Source organism: Acanthochromis polyacanthus, chromosome 13 (genome assembly GCF_021347895.1).
Source record: "Acanthochromis polyacanthus isolate Apoly-LR-REF ecotype Palm Island chromosome 13, KAUST_Apoly_ChrSc, whole genome shotgun sequence".
In the NCBI taxonomy this organism is placed as follows: domain Eukaryota; kingdom Metazoa; phylum Chordata; class Actinopteri; family Pomacentridae; genus Acanthochromis; species Acanthochromis polyacanthus.
Genome location: NC_067125.1, coordinates 39,977,200 through 39,993,908, shown reverse-complemented (window position 1 = coordinate 39,993,908; position 16,709 = coordinate 39,977,200). Strand labels below are relative to the sequence as shown.

Sequence of the window (16,709 nt, the reverse complement as noted above, 5' to 3'; positions counted from 1 at the left end):
TGAGAAAAAATATGAATGCATTGTGTGTGTATTATTCATATGGCAGCGTTATGAATGGTGTTCACATGTCCTGAGAGCTTTCCCTCCATACCAGAGTCTGTCCACTGTGTTCTCGAAGCTTCTCTCGGTGAGGGAGGGAGGGTGAAAAAAGCAAGCGGAGGACAGCGAAAGAGAGGGGAGGTGGAGAGGTGGTGATGGAATAAAGTGGGGAGACAGAGGGTAGGGTGGGGGCAGAGACAGGAGAAGCAAAAGGGTATGAACTAAGCAAGTAGGAGTGGAGATAGAAGGAGAGAGTGGGAGACAGAGGCACAGGCAGAGAAGGACAAATATAGAGAGAATGGGAGCATGGGGGGGTAAAGGAGGGAGGGAAATGAGGGAAACAGAGTGGGAGAGAGAGACAGACAGGAGGAGGAGGGAGGGAAGAGGGATGCTGCATTTTAGTGATAGCACAGACTGAGGCTGCAGCAGCAGACAGAGCGATGAGAGAGGTAGAAATTAAAAGAGAGGATTGTCAGACAGAGCACGACAGGATTCCCACAGGTAAAATAGCTGTAAATCAACAAAATATTCATGGAAGGGCATTTTGAATAGCTAAAGACCTAGCGAGGCCTTTTCTTCTGTAACAGCTGCATCAAAGATTTCCTGGATGTCACAGAGGAGCAGTCAACTTGCCAAACCAGTCATCCATCCAGACAGCCGTGCATATGTCCATCTTCCTCCATGCGAGCCTCTAACCACACATCCTTTCATCTCCTCATCCCTCATTACTCCCCCCTTTCGCTTCACTCCATATCCATCCCACAATCTTCTCTCCATTCCACCCACACACAAGATTTTCTCCACAACCTCCCTCCTCCACCCTTTTTCATCCTTCTCCTCCTCCTCCTTCCTGCTTTCTCTCTCCTTCAATATCTCCTCTGCTGTCACTACCACAGATCCTGAGGGCATCTTTTTTTTTTTTCCATCTCCACATCCTTCTTCTACAATTCCTCTATTTATCTCTCCGAGCGTCTTTCTCTGTTGTGCTCGTGTGTTTTCAGGGAACATTTACAGTGTTTTCATCTGTTATTTTGCTTTTTTTCAGACCATCACAAGCGTGTTCTTGAAGAGCCAGCAGCAAGGGTTCAAGAGAGGAGGAGAAAAAAGGAGCAAACTTGTGACCTCAGCAAGGGGAAAGACACTTCTCCAGTAAGAAGAGGAGAAAACAATCCACCTGTGATCAAACTAAGACTATTAGCAACAGCAAGATCCCAGAGAGAAACATCAGAAAGAGTAACTCTGTCTTCCCTTTTTGTTGTCTCTCTGCTTGACTGTCTATCCACAGGCTGTCCTTCTGTCTGTCTCAGCAGGATGCAAAGGCATCATTTTAGTGCCTGGGATGGAAAGAAATGCTGAACGAATCCTGAAGGGTTGTTAGAGAGAGAGAGAGAGAGACGAAGCAAGAAAAAAAGGAGGAACAGAGGAACATTTGCAAGCTTCTGGAAGGAAAAGGGAGGAGAAAGCAGTATGACTCAGAGCACAGCAGCTAGGATACTGTGTATTCTGCATGCAAGAGGAGAGGCAGAGGGAGACAGAGGAACACTGAAGAAGATATAAGGAGAAAAATAAAGAGGACTTGACCAGAATTGAGTCGTCATTAGACAGAAGAAGGACAGGATGAAGACAAGCAACCACACTGGCAGGCAGTGAGTGAGATATAGGCCGAGTGAATCAGCTTGCTAGGGGGAGAGGAAGGCAAGAAGAGTTTAGAAAGTGGAGGGTTTAGTATGACTGAAGCCAGTCGAGGGAAGGTTGAATGAAGGTTTTCTGCAGGGCGGAGAGCGGGAGAAGAACTGCAAAGGACAGAGTTAATGAAAAATAGTTTGAACTCCTACAGAGGAGAATGTCCTGAGTGACTGCCTCTTGCCACAGGGAGAGAACATGACTGAGCTTTGCATGGGGGAGAAGAAGCTTCAAGAAGGTTGAACACAGGAAAGGAAGAAAACGTTAGAAAGTACAAAGGTTAAAAAGAGACCTAGAAGTAGAGTATAAAGACAAGGAGCAAATTAGGCTAGATCAGAGCAAAGATTTAACATTCAAGCAAAAAAGGCAAGGTCTAAGAAGAACAGAAAAGAGAAACGCTGCACATTCAGAACATGGCATCCAACGCGCAACGATGGGGAACATGAAAACTTTAACTGTGACGATAACACGGCAAGAGGTTCCTGTTAAATATTGATGCTGACAGGCCACTCTGGAAAGAACTTGCTCCTTGTACCACAGAGGGAGAAACAGAAGAAACGCAGCTGCTTTTTTATTCTGAGGATTTTTACACCGGAATAGACAAGCTGTTAAATGTGTCAGATGATGGCTGAGAGTGGTGAAGTAGAGATGTTGGCTCAAATTAAGACCAGACCTACAAATTAGCCGACCCCGGGCTTCCTGGAGGTTTTTTTGGACAGCTGTGCAACTTCTCGGGGAGAGTGGAATTACTATAGACAGAAGCACTGGACCCTTTATGTTGCGTGCAAACTGCACAGAGGAAAGCGATCTGTATTTGAGAGAAATGACTGAGACCTCCTGAAGAAATCTGTTCTATTGAAAAGAAGAATACAGATGTATGTTTTGGATTGACAGCCACTCTGCAGCACTGCCACATGAGAAAAGTCGCTGCTGAAGCATACATGTTATTTTCATCCTGGACTGATTGGAGCCGTTTCAAGCCACAGAAAATGGCCTCATTACAGAGATTTGGCCAGTGGAGGACTGCTTGAGGAGATATGTGTGGAGATTCTTTGATGAAGAACTGGAGGCAGGATGCTTACTTTGTTTTTGCTTCTGGGACTCAATAAAGTCATGATGGGTCTTTCCGTGAAGGCATCACGTTAGGAGCTGCCTTCTCTCCGACCTCAATCACCGATTCCTCAAAGATCAAAACAATAACGTAGGAAGACACAATGGCACGGTCTCCATCCAGCTGCCGATAGACCAGCTGTGTGTTTATGTGGGGCAGCGTGGGGGTGCAAGGACTGTCGAGGAGCTCAGCTGTGTTTGCACAGATGCTTGTGTGGGTGTGGATGCAGAGGTGTGTGTGTGTATGTGTGTGTGTGCACTGAGCTTTGAACCCAGCTGTATCTGAGTGTATTTTCAAAGAGTCATCAAGCGCTGTGTGTGTGTCTGTGTGTGTGTGTGTGTTGCCTGGATTTTCCCCACCAGCGACAGAGCTGGACCTGAGCAGCAGCACTAAGAGGGGGGACAGGGAGGGGGAGGAAGAGGCGGAGGAGAGGAGGAAGAAGGAGGCGAAAGGAACCAGCAGGACGGAGGAGAAGAAAAAACTGACAACATGCTTGGATAAAGAGAAGAAAGAAAAGAGTCTTTGGCTGCCCCCCTGGTGCAATGTGTGGTGAGTTCACGTTTATGCATGTGCGGTATGCTTTCATGGCAACCGTGTGTCAGCGTTTGTAGCCTGTTGTGTATCTGCCGATGTTCCCTCAGAAGGCTGGCTGAGGTCAAAGGTGAGAGGTCAGTTAGATGACACAGAGTTCAGGGATATTAAGACAGTTCATGTTATTGGATGCAGGTCACGTGATCTGACAAAAAGCACCTGATATGTAGGTCAAGCCGGTCACATTATGTGTCCATCTACTGATTCACACAGTTTAATGTCGGTCACATGACATCCTGCATGAGACCTAATAACTGAAGTATTGGGTTAAAACCTACAGCATTAATGTTACAAGATTCATCAGAATGTTTATATAGTCCTGCATATAACGATCAAAAATCAAAAAGGTTTTTTCACCTGTCGCCCCACCATCATCTGATAGCCTGATGGTAAAATCAGTCACACTGTAGAGAACTCACCTCTAAGGAGTGAACTAAATTCTATGTATGGCTTGTTTTGCTTGGAGTTTATTTAAATTAACACTAAATGAAAATCAGAAACCTAAGATTTGGGATGTCTGAAGCAGGACTTAGAGGGTCAGTGGACTGACTCTGGGTCTTATCAGTTCATGCTGAAAATGATGGAAACAAAGATTTTGACCTGTTGGCTCTTGAGTCTCTGTGAATAAGCGTCCACTAATGTGTCACATGCTGCAAGGCTTCGCTGTCACATTGTCGTTGCTGAGAACTTGTCAAATTGATACATCCTAACTTCAACAACAGGCTTTATTCACATTTTTTCATGCATATTAATCCGATTATCTCAACAAAAGTATGTGTTTTTATTAATAGATAGCTATAGACAAGTGAGCAATGTAGCTGTAAATGAAAACAGAGCTGTCATTTCAGTGGTTAACACAATACCACAGCTTCAAACTCAGTATCAGTGCTGCTTTTGCTCAGCAGATTGTTGTTATCCCTTCGCTCTTCTCACACTCTCCCCTCCACACAGACGTCTCACTCTTCTCTTGCTATCGTGAATACAAACATGTGGTTGCTCAGTCTTACAGCAAACACACTCTATCCTTCTCTAGCGCCTCCTCACACAAACGCACACTGTAAAAACACACATGCACCGACACAGAGAAAGCAGGACTGTCGGTGAGGAGAAGACGTAACAGTTGCTTGATGGCCACTGGCCTTGTATTCTAGCAACCACGCTAGTAATGGCCCTGAGGAACGTTCTAGTGTCATAAGGATCCGGCTCTCACGACATCGGCATGTAAATGAACTCAGCGTCTGCACGTTTGTATGTGTGTGTCAACAATAAGAAATTTATACAAAACATGAATTACTTTATAGAATTGTTTCTCTACGCAGCAGTAAAATGTTTCCTACCTGTGAAGCATGCAAAAATCTCCTCAGCTGTGTACTGAGAGAGTCTTTGCAGCTTGGACATGACCCAAACATTCTCTCTTTGCACTTATGCGTGTCAATGATCTTTGAAATAGTTCAACAGAGTGCGTGTGTAGTATAGAAACACAAAAGCTATAAGATCAATGATAGAGACTGTCTGTGAAGTCAGTAACACTACCAATCAATGACTCCAGTCGATACTTGCAATTCCTCCTTTCCCCGACCACTACTGGATGTAAAGCCGATAAACGGAGCTCGATGCACCACAGGAGAACCTCTTTCTATTGTATTTCACATTAGTAGCATCTTGTCTTGCTCAACAATGATCACATTGTGTACCTTGAAGCATGAATGTGTTAAAGAGGGGAGATTTCCTCCTCAAGAAACGGAGATCTTATGAGTCTACAATGAGATTCTGTCAAAATCTACACAGAAGTCACACAGAGTCGACTTGATGTTAGCAGTGAACACAACAGAATGTGAGAATCTTAGTAGGAACAGTTTTAGTAGCCTGACTGAAAAGTGTCAAAGAAAGTATAAGAGATGGTGGATGACATGCAATAAAGGTCTTCGGTCAGAACAAAACAATACAGATAAACTGTTAATAAATGGCAGATTGGAAACATGAGAGTTTTGGGAATCCTGAAGGCTGAGAAAAAATTTGGGGGCTAAATTAGATTTTCTGAGGCGGCTTTTATGAAAAAAAAATAGGTCAGGGATGATGTTAGATGACACAATGGCAAAGAGGCTAATAAATGAGATTAGAAACTCTGTTACTGGTGGCACAGCTGTGGCTCAGCAGGTTGTAATCAGATCCATTTAACAGCAAATAGTTGGGCATTTTTATGTTTGTGTTAGGCTAGAGAAAAATTAAGTCAAGTCACTGTTTATATGCCACATTTAAGGCAGCAGTCAAGTGCTTTCCAGTTTTTGAAAAAGATTATGATTGGTGTTGCAAAATTAACCACACCAGTTTACATTGTGGGGTTCAGACACTATAGTGCTATTCAGTGAGATTTTGCCTGAATAATTTACATATATCTAAATGATCTAAAACACTACTTTATCCAATTAGAATACACACGGTATGAAGGCTGATACCCTACAATGCTAATAATTATATTGATTATCCTGGCTAATTTTGAACTACAGTTTTGTCCTTGTAAAAATAAACATGAAAACCTAATAAATCGAAGGATGAGCAAGCTTTGTTTTTATTTTTTGTTTGTTACTTTTATCTTAAACATGTAGAGGTCAGTTTAGGTAAAAGCTTTTTTTCATACTCTATAACAGTATTTAAATGAATACACAAGTAGCAATGACTCTGATCAATAAATGTATTCTGAGACACTAACATATTACTGACTCTTGCATCTATAAGGACATGTCGGGAAGAACATGAGCAATAAAACACGCAAACATCCTATTTCCAGGCTCAGTGATGGCTAACAGCTGCTGATGTACTAGTGGAGTTACAAAACAAAAAGAAAGTCATTGCTAACAAACATAAAACGAAATCAGCAATAATCCAAATCACTATGTGATTGTTGATAGAAAAAGCAGTGAGTTGCTGTCATTTAACCTTCTACAGTGTCTCAGGGGTCTGATTTTTCTTATTCCATGATAAGTTACATTATATAATAACGCAGAGATTCCAGCCATACATCCATTGATGCAGCATCACCTTGGGACATGCTGCTGGGCTGTATGCAGACTCTACAGTCCCTAAACATACGTAACATTAACATACATGCTGGTTGCTGCCATCAGATCATTAATATCCACGTGGACAGACGAAGTTGACAGACGTCTTTATGCATTTGTCGCTTGCACATGAATAGCATTGTTTCGGTGTTAAAGTAAAAACTTCATGACATTCACTGCACGCTCACTGCAGGAGAGGTTACACTGATGTCAATACAAACGTGACATGAAAGTATGTGCATGATAAATGTAAATATAATCCTGTGTTACAAAATGAATGAATTAGGTACGTGGATTAGAAGCACATATTAGAGCACACGTGACATGAAACCCGTCTCTGTGTAATTGCACAACATGGAATCGATCTACCTTTAGCTAATGTTTCAGAGCAAGATCATTAGAGCATCACACAGGGGAAAGTTTGCTGCCATCTGAGACTTTTAATAAAGTTCCCACATGCACTTACATACATTTAAACAACGTCTTTTATCTCCAGTGTCTTTATGACTTCTTCAATCCTCCAACAATCCATTTCACTGCCACCCCTTCCTCCAATCTGTTATTTACCCAAATGAATTACATTTGCTTACAGCCACATCTCCAATTAATACATTTTTAAAGTGATGGTTTGGATGCTAACATAAGAGGCAGATGGAGCAGGTCTACCTTTATTATGTTGACATGTTTGTGCTGTTTGTTTATCATTTTAAGAATTAATTAAAAGGAAGAATGCTAGCAACAGTTTACATTGGTATTAATGTGCAGCAGGCTATTTGGAACAGATTCATAAATATGGAGGCTTATGGAGACCAACAGAAGCGGTAATTAAGTTCCGTATATGACTACGGGCAAAATGCTTTTATCAGTTCCCACAAATGTGCAACCCTGTGATTTTGCCAATCCCCACGTTATCTGCAATAGATTGAAATTTGTTCAGTGTTTGCAGCAGTGAAATATAGTTTAACTCAGACCCTTAGTAGTAACACCATGTCAGCAGAAACCAAACCTCATCTGCAGTGAGCAGCTACATTACCACATTAATATGTTCATGGCTGGGGAATTTTCTTCCCTTGAGGAGGGGCTTTGCTTACTGGACTCTCAGGCATCGTCCTCACACAAGCTCCACTGGCTGACATCTCTGGACATTATTACTAATAATACAGCTGGAACATCAGAAGATGCACCACCTGCAAATTAGTCCTTTAGGAACCCTGAACCTCCTGGTTTTACTGCAGCAAATGCTCATATAGTCTTCAGCTATCACTCAATTAAATCAGTTCATCTAAAAAGATGATTTTTTTCTTGAATGATATGATAATACAGGAATTTAAACTATGCATCTCACAAGCTTTCATTTCCATACGAGATGTTTGAGATTACCTGGAGTTGCTATGTGACCTCACATTCAGGCTCCCACAGCACTGCAGATGGACCGTCTGTAGGGAATTCATATCACATCTTGTCTAAATTAATCTGACAGTGAAATAACGAGAGTAGCTATCTGCACCAATTATGATGAATATTATGCATGAGTTTCATGGTGCAGACTGGGGAAGCCGATGGTGAATTCCCCAGTGCTGCTGTGAGTTTGTACTAACTGCACAGTGTCCTCATTGTTTGGCTCAAAACAAGTTTGGAATAATGGCTATTTGTAAGATACTGGCAAGAGCACATTCTAATTATGAATGTTTTACAATGGCTTTAATCTCATACTTGCTTATAGTGAGGTTTCCTTTTTGCATGAAAAAGCTTAATTAGGGACAGAGAATTCTCCATTTTTTACTTACTTATTTAGCAGGATTATAGTCAAAGTCTGCTTTTTGCTTCCCTATAGTGCAAGAGGAACTTTTTAACTAGACCCTCAGGTTGAAATGGGCAAACATGACATTCCATTAAATAAATATGCCACTAACTGCTTATACTTGCTGCAATAGGCAATTTGTTGGCTAAACATTTGTAGTCACAAATAAAAGTTATTTCTATGCTTTATGGTAGGTTTTGTCATTGATAAGGACAAAAATAATTCGGTTGCAAGACAACTGCATCTGACTCTTCCTGCTCTTTTGTTAAGAAAATAATAGCAAAGAGTGTTGAATGAGTGAAATACAGCACATCGAATTAATTCACATATTCACATTCACAAATTCACTGACTAAATGTGGTTCACTTCAGTTCATAATCTGTGGTCTGGGAAGGAGGGAAGGAAGCTATGAAGAAGGAAAGTAAAAGGAGAAGACAGTGTTCTTCTAGTATCTCAAAATATATTTTAAGCAGTCTACTGTTGTGAATAGATAATAGAATACTGCAGTTGAGATACAGTATGTGGTTTCTATGCGTGAAGTGTTTTGTTTGTTTATGGGGGGCTGCAAGCATTAAACATACACATGCATGCATAAGAAATTCACGACGTACACATATTATACATAAATAATACACATATTGCACTGTAAATGTCGCAAAAGCCCAGAAAAATTCATCAATTTCACACATGTTGATAGGAAAAAATTAAAAAATAAGATGCATGCTCACTTTTGATGAAACAACCAGGTCCTCACAAAGATCACTGTAATTTCAAAGACCTTTTGAGTTTGAAAGGGGGAAAAGAAATGGGCAAGAAACAGCGAGTGAACTTGAATAAATAATAGGAATTTCAGGCATGGAACAGAGGTTACATCAGCTGATCATCAAATCCTCAGATCATTTCTTGCATACGAGTGAATTTCAGCATTACAGGAATTCTATACAATAGCAGCTTTATCCTTTATTCTATTCTATAATACTGCATTTACAAATGAAACTAACAGGAATAGAACTGCCACAACTGATGAGTGGTGAAAATCTCCAAATGAATCAATCTACACCGTACATACATACTTCCCTCCTTCCTTTTCCATCTTCTGTCCCTCTGATATTTGAGGTGTGCCATGCATTCCCTCTAAGTGAGTTGGAAATAATCATGTTACACCACTGAATGGCTAAGCTGCATCAAAAGATTGTGCCATGTCTTCAGCTATGAGTACAGTCGCACACATTCGCTCAGACACACACCCCTGGGCCGCCAGAACAGCTGCTTGATGTTGGGATGTTTACCCAACGCACCAACAAAATGAAAAGACAGGACAACAAGTGGAGGGTAAAGAATAGAAGAAATGTACAGCAGCAGAGACGCTTGAGAGGATGCACTGATTTAGTGTTTACATCTATGTGCACTCCTGCTGCTTCCCTGCTTGTCTATAGAGTCCCTCACTTTGCAGAGAGTCTGTGATTGTTCACAGCAATCCATCATATTGTCTGTGCTCTGCATTTGTCCACGGTTTCATCGGAAGGCAGTGAATTACTGACCAATTTGGAGGAGGTAGTTCACAAGTGGACTTCATTAGAGTCAGTTCAGTGTAGTGGACATCTCACATCCTCTGTGAAATTCATCTTAACACACACACACACACACACACACTTGCACAGAGATATAAATACACAGTGTCCTCATACTAACCTCCCTTCCTCTGTGTGCTCCCAAACTGTCTCAGAGGACTGCAGATAATTCCCTCATCAGCACTAGACCTCATATATTTTTAACACCATTGACACCATTGATCCCACATCAGAATTAATGCTAAGTGACACTGAATAAGAAGGAACAAATGGATGAAGCAAAATAAGGAAGAGGAGTATAATGAATTTAACAGACCATGGTATTTGAAGAACTTTAACGCAAGCTTTAATGGATATATTACGACCAAGATACATACAGATGGCTGCTTATATGATATTGCTTTATCAACAAAAGGGGTTTTATAGGAGCTGGAATAGTTAATAAAAGGATGAAGAAGGAACAGGAAAGAGTCGGGGATTATGCAAGAGGACAAATGTGAGGATAAAGGGAAAGAGGAAGACTGAGAAATGTGCAATTATGTTGGCATTATGTTGGATGTGCACTTGTGAAGTCAGTCTTGCCTTCCAGTCAATGGGATGCAAATAGGTGAGAAAATGTGAGAGAAAGAGGAGGAACACGAAGTGAAAAGAGGCGAGAACAAAAGCAGCGAGACAAGTGAAAGGAGGTATAGAAAGGACAAAAAAGATTAATGCCAATATGGCCAAAAACAAGGACAAAAAGAACCAGAAGAATGAGCAAAAAGGATGCCAGAACAGAAGAAGAAATGTTTTTAAGGAGCATTACTTTTTGCAGATCAGGGTCAGATGGTGACAAAAGTCAAAAATCATTTAATTCTCTGCTGGTTTCTTTTTTTAACTTTTACTCTTTTGTAAATAATATGAAAAGGCTGAATGCATACAAGAAAACTGGATGTGTGCGTTTTTGGCAAATAGAGGAACAATATCCAGCTTGACTGTGTCTGAAATAATCAACCTGTTTCTCTTTCTCCTATCGCCTTGCTCCACTAATGAATTTCAACTTCTTCTGCTGTCTCCCACCCCTGTTTCACCGTTTTCATTTCCAGGCGTCGCGCCCTGTGGGAGTGGGGTTCTGTGATGGTAACCATGGTCCCCGGCAGCCGCTATGTTTGCAGCGCTCACGCAAGAGAGGAAGACTCCACGAATGACCGTGAGGAGCGAATTTTAGCCGTGCTGGGCATCATCGGGACCATCCTCAATCTTCTGGTGGTCATATTTGTCTACATCTACACTTCAGTCACATAAGGATTTCTGCAAGATCCAACAACAAGACACGGTGGCTCCAACCCAACTTTTGCTCACACTGCCACTGCCCTCTTTAAGTATTTATGTTCTTCAAGGGTTTGATTTTTTCTCAAAGTAAGCACAAAGATGTGAGGATCATTGGCAGTGTGTTCAGCTGGATTGTAGCCATATTTATCTACACCTGATTCACTGCTTATCCCTCAAGACAGCTTTGCTCTCTTACCTAAAGATTGCTGCCAATTACAGAGTTGGGGCTTATTGGGGGAACCATCCGGACTTCCCTGTTTATGTTAAACTGCATCACTTTTCAACACAGACTCACATATGCATATTCCAAATGGCTGCTGACACTGTGTCCAGTCTGGTAACAGTCATGCATCTGATTTCATATTGATCTGTAACTGTGGAATAACATTTTCTGTGGCTTCTTCAACTGCTCGAATGGAGCTTTTGATTTCATGGTGACTGTGCTGCATCTTCCACTAGTGTGTGGTTTCTGCTTTTTTGTGAGATTTTAGATATCACTGCCAGTTAAATATATACATTAAAGGTTGGACAAGCAGAAAAACTTTGCATTGACTTGACCAAATTAGTACATCAGGAAGGGGGGTACACTATTAAAACTACTAATATGGACCAAAATTGCCAAATGAGATAGCACAATTATCAAAACTGGGACCCTAAGTACTTGAACAGAACATTGGTATAGACGTTGAGATAATCACATGTCCTCGCTGCTAAATCCTAGTTTCTGTAGTCAGTAGAATCCTTGAAAGGGTTTTACATGGACCTAACGTGTCCATACTTGAGCACACCAGAGGAGAGATTCCTGGCAGTGCTAGGAGTCATCGGTATAGTCCTTAACCTCCTGCTGCTCATTTTCGTCTACATATACACCTCCATTTGATCTGAGGCGTCCAGAAAAAAGCTGCTTAATGCCAATGCTCTTCTCCATGTGGGAGGTTTCTACACCTAACAGCAGCCTAGTGTATCAGTGATCGTATCATGCAGAGACTATACATTTTTTAGCCACACTTGTGTATATATATATTCTGAGCACACCATGATTCTCATGTGACCACTGTGTTACTCTGGGCAGGTTTCTGGCCTTTGTTAACACAATGACACTTAAACAGTATGGTGAACAGAGGGCGATGAATGAATTCAAGGTAGAAGCAGCAAACTGGTTCATTTTATAAATACATTTCAAATTCACCGTTTCCATGGATATTTGTGGCCTACAGTTGGTGTTCTTCTAATAGAATTAGTGTCATATAATACAGTACTCTCCCATATGTGTGCATCATAAGATGTTAATTGATGCTTATATTATAATAATGAAATGTTCTCTATCACGCTTTGACTAAAATAACTGTTGTAAAGACTGCCATCTCTGTAGTGATTCTGTTCTACATGCTTATTTCTACTGAAAACATCAAGTCATGGAACTGGACATTTCAGTCTGTGCAGAAGCTCTGCACATCAGCAAAGATCCCTCTGTGTATAGTTGGTCCCACAGAATAATGGTGTTTTTTCTGCTGCCATGTTTCAGTGATTATATGTGGAAACCAGGCACAGAGCAGCGGCAGAGTGGGCAAAGCGTGAAACTGAGACAATGTCACACAAATCAAAACAGAGCTCTTTTGCAGTGTATCACAAAGGCCTACAGCAGTGGCAAAGAAATCAGGGAGAACCCGTGTGGATTGTCTGAAAGAAGTGGACATAAAACCGTTCTACAAAGCCTCAATGTCTGTCTTGAAACTCACGAAGGCACAACAAACTCCCCGGGATTTGGTTACAACATGTTCACCGGAGCTGCATGTAACTATGGATATGACTTTAGGTTGAAGCACTCCGTCTCTAATGGAGAAATAAACCCGAACACAGCTGAAACTGGCCTGAATCTACACTTGATCCTTGTCATTCTCTTCTCCACCAACAAGCTAACGCCAGAGAAGACATAGTGACACACGGGTCTCTGCTGTCATCTCACATATAGCACAGGAACAGTTTGTACTCTAAAATTAATGACCAGCGAGGCTGACACTTAACCTTCTGCAGTTTTACATGTTGGCTTGTGTGAAAAATTGTTTGACATTTTGATAATTATCGCATATGATTCCTTGTTACAGTGTGTTTGTATGCTCTTAGTTTTAGCACCAGTTTATCACAGAGTGTTTGGTTTGCAAGAAAATCCAAAAGTCACAATCAGTACATTGGAAAATGTTTGTGACGAAATATGTATGGATGAGCACAGTCTATTTTTATAAATTGTAGAAGGTTCAGATAAATGTGCTCATGGTTTTGAAATTGTGGATTAATGAAATAATGAGATTTTACACACAAAAAATTATAAACTATAAGCTGCATTGCTGGGTTCAAAAAGCAGAATTGCATCTAAAAGTTCTACATTTCTGTTACCTGTAATACACAAGAAACTTGCATAAGCTGCTCAGTCACATAGACACACTTATGCATGCTCATTTTTCTGATCTTTAGGACCCTCACTGACAAACTGACCTTAACCACCAAGTTCCTAATTCAGTCTTTGTCACCTCAATCTGGCTAAACTGGAGCCTTGTTTACAACCTGTTTAATCATCTCACAGGTCTTGTTTCTTGCCCTGTTCAATATAATCAATGGAATCAATGACCCAGCTATGATGATAGAACTTAAATTGTAATACACCATATTTCTTTTTTATATTCATATCTTCAGGCCTTCCAAGAACTAGGAACAAACCAAAAAGTCTTCACTTTCAGAACAAGAAAAAATCTCCGCTTAGACCTAAAACTCAAGTTGGTCCTCACAAAGCTAGAAATGTAGCCGCTCACACACTCGCTGCTTGAATCTCCCTTCATGAGTTTAATTTTACACCGTCTTTTCAGCACACATCAGGAGATTCGGCCGTGAGCATACCGAGATCGATGTGACTTGCACATTTACCTCCTGTCACATCTAATAACTTTACAGTGGAGTTTGTTGAGTTGAATCCATGTTAAGTGTGCACCAAAGCACAGTCTGAGCCACCTTGGGTTTGCCAGACATCTGCTGTCACACTGTGACAGTCGAAGCTGCGGCTCTGCAGAAATACACATGAACAGACTTTGAAGTACCTAAAAATGTACCGGAGATATTTTTTGATCTGAGGTATCTCTGGAAGGTCACTTGATGTTTGTGAACAAACATAACAAACACATATGCTGCTACCTATTTGGACAACGGTTTTACAGTACTGCTTTCTAATCAAGGACTGAGAGTTAAATTATTCACCAATACGTGCAAAATTGGTTAGAAGCCATATATAAGGAAAACCTTTTGGTCTCCTGGTACGCTTTATTGTCGCTTTGTAGCAAGCCATATTTTATAATAGCTAAAACTGCTATATTACCATTTTCTGATGCTACATGGTTAGAGTATTAACAGATTAGCATTGATAAAGTAATTACCAATTTTATAACTATATTATTATCACAGAAAAACAATCAGGGTTTTAAACAAAGTGGCAATCATTGAAAAGATCAAAGTGTTTCTGATGAAGTTGTCTAACTGCTCTGTTAAACGACTCATTAACTATTATTACAGTCATTGGTTACGTCTTATAAACCCCCTCTGAAGAAGCCTTAAATTGAATGTTTCAGGCTCCTCATTTTAGTGAGCGTTTTCAATTATGCTAAAAACTAGCAATTCAGACTGAAACAAGTAAAAAACATTTATTTTAAGACAATATTTAACCTTTCATGGCCAGAACAGTTTTATACCAGCTGCAAAAGTCATTAAGACCATAACGGGATCCATTGGACCCACCTAAATCTGGCGATGGTTACATGGTGTATTAAGACTAGATGAAAAGTATAATTAGAAAAACATATTTTTTTAAAAGATTTCTAAACAGCACTAACTGACATCAGTTAGAAAAAGGCTAAGGTTTTGGATTCGATGGCTTTTGATAAGTCGACTGAACAATGTGGTTGCAGTACCTGAGCTTTGTCTTTTATGTGTTTTTGGTTTTCGGTTGAGAACTGTTTTAACACGCTTACTGCTAAGAGGACCAATGAGAGGAGAGAGCCTTGAGGGTGAATCCCGGCCATCTGCTGTCCCAACAGACCTCCTCAGTGTACACACACACATACACACACAAACACACAAACACAGTAAGCATGAGCATCTACTTTTTAACAAAGCAGCTCATACTCTAACTCAATATCGATTTTTTTCTCTACTGGAGAAGGGAATAGTTTTCACTGCCAGAGGAAAACAAGTGGGACTCCTGACCAGTGCCTGACTGTTAAATCGAAACACTGAGAGGAAAATGAGTCTGGATTCAACACTGCTCATTCTGTGTGCGAGCCAGTCTGTTCAGCCAAAGCAAAGACTGACTCTCGTGTTTTTTTATGACGTGCGAGCCGAATTGATTTTTTGAGCGCACTGGACACAAGCTGCCTGAGACTAGACAAGAGAAAACAATGTGGAGGGATTATTTTAATGTTATTTCAGAGCAACAAAGCTGAATAATAGCTGAGCTACCTTAGAATTTGGCAACAAAATAAGTGCCTTGGGCATAACAGATTCCAGCTTCACAGTATTTTCTACAGCACAATTCCACTGAGAGGAAAATAAAGGCTGAGAAAGGTCCTGGCATGCATGAAAAATGTGTGTTTGTTTCACTTAGCACTTTTCATTTAACTGTAAATTATTTTCTGAGCAGGCAGCACCGGCGATTCACAAAACAGGTGTCAGAAAAACTGAGAAATAATCTATTAGCCAAAGTATTGTGTGAAACGCTGACAGCAGTTGCTGCTGCTGTGCAAACAAACTCTAGAAGCGAAGTGTTGAGAGCAACTACCTGCTGTTTCTTGTTGCTTCTATTGTAAGCTAGACTGTCAAATGAAAGTAACCGTGTCTGCCAGAATTCATAGCACTGAGTCAATTTCTGATGAAGCTGATAAAAGGTTTGATACAATTCTTGAGAATTACTACTGAAAATATGTTTTGAGATCTGGTGTACTTTATGTAATGTTTATATGTATAGTTATAGAAATGTCAATAAAAATGAAAACCGCCACTTTCAAAGAGTTTCATTCTCTAACTCTTGTGATGTGAGACTACTTGGGACCTCTGATGTTGGATTTGATGCCCTTCTACTGTCTCTTTGTTACACATACATTCAACTTACATGAGATGCCACATATTCTGCAAATTTAAGATGCCCTTTTTGGGGTACACTAATTTAGAATCTTCAAGAAAACAGAGCTGGCATATTGTTAAAAACTGCAAGAACTCAGTAACGCAGTGTACAAGTTAGAAAAAAATGACATTTACATCTTTCATAGCTTCACTGATGTGTTCTTTCTAATCGTGATCGGTCATGGATTTGGTCTGGAGAACTGGATTAAACTCTGACTGTGAACTGTTGTGTGAATTTTAATTACCTTCACATATCAAAATGAATATCAGATTTTAAGTTCTTTGTGAGATCTTTGTGTACTTGACAATGGGCATTTTTTTATGTAGAGAATAAGGGACTTGGATAATAATTGTTGACTAGATGTTATGATCTACCGTACATT

General features: G+C 40.5%; 1 long non-coding RNA gene across 1 annotated transcript; it reads left to right on the top strand.

Moving 5' to 3' along the window:
* Positions 1–222: 222 nt before the first annotated feature.
* On the top strand, positions 223–16,212 carry LOC110959384 (uncharacterized). Its single transcript, XR_002596224.2, has 3 exons — positions 223–540; positions 1,085–3,382; positions 10,941–16,212. It is a non-coding gene; the product is annotated as an uncharacterized LOC110959384 (long non-coding RNA).
* Positions 16,213–16,709: the final 497 nt, after the last annotated feature.